Genomic DNA, 828 nt, shown 5'->3' on the forward strand with positions numbered 1-828 from the left:
CAGCGGCCATGGCTCACGGTCCCAGCCGCTCCGCGGCACGTGGGATCTTCCCAGACCGGGGCGCAAACCCGTGTCCCCTGCAACGGCAGGAGGACTCTCAACCACTGCGCCACCAGGGAAGCCCTATTAGCCATATTTTTTAAATGAATATTTTAATTCAAATATGCTAAAACAAAAACTTAGATAATCTTACTAGATAAAGAAATGTTCAGGGCTATTATATATACTTACTGAACTAGTCTTATTTCAGTCTTCTGATTAAACTGAACGCTTGGTTAAGTCTGAACACAGTTAACAAAGAGCTTCCAATTGCTCTCAGAATCAAATCCGAAGTCCTTACACGGCCCGTTTAAGTCCTGTGTAACCTGGCTCCTGCCCCCCTGCTTTGGGGTCATTTCATACTAGCGTCCCCAGTCTCTCACCGATCCCAGCCACACTAGCCTTTCTGCCGTGAAATCCTGTCCAGCCTCAGGGCTCCACTCTGACCCAGGCTGGCATCTGAGTTATCCAGGGCTAGGAGCAAAGCACCCCAACACCTAGTGGCTTCGTGCACCCCTCACTCTGCTCCCTCATGACTCCGAGTCAGCTGCCTGGGCTGGTCTCACCCGGCAGCAAGCGGGGAAGGGTGACAAGCAGTCCCAGGTCTGGGGGTTAGTGCTGGCTGCTGGCTGGGTCACGTTTCTCCCGCAGGCTTTGCCGAAGGCTGCTGCAGGGCTCCACGAGTGAGAAGCACCGGTTTGATCACCACAAACTACCAGGTCAGGCCACACGCAGCAGGGGACACGGACTCCGCCTTCGACGGGAGGAGCGACAAAGACCGTGCAGCCC

This window comes from Lipotes vexillifer, unplaced genomic scaffold (assembly GCF_000442215.2).
Source record: "Lipotes vexillifer unplaced genomic scaffold, Lipotes_vexillifer_v1.1 scaffold777, whole genome shotgun sequence".
NCBI classification, from domain to species: Eukaryota; Metazoa; Chordata; class Mammalia; order Artiodactyla; family Lipotidae; genus Lipotes; species Lipotes vexillifer.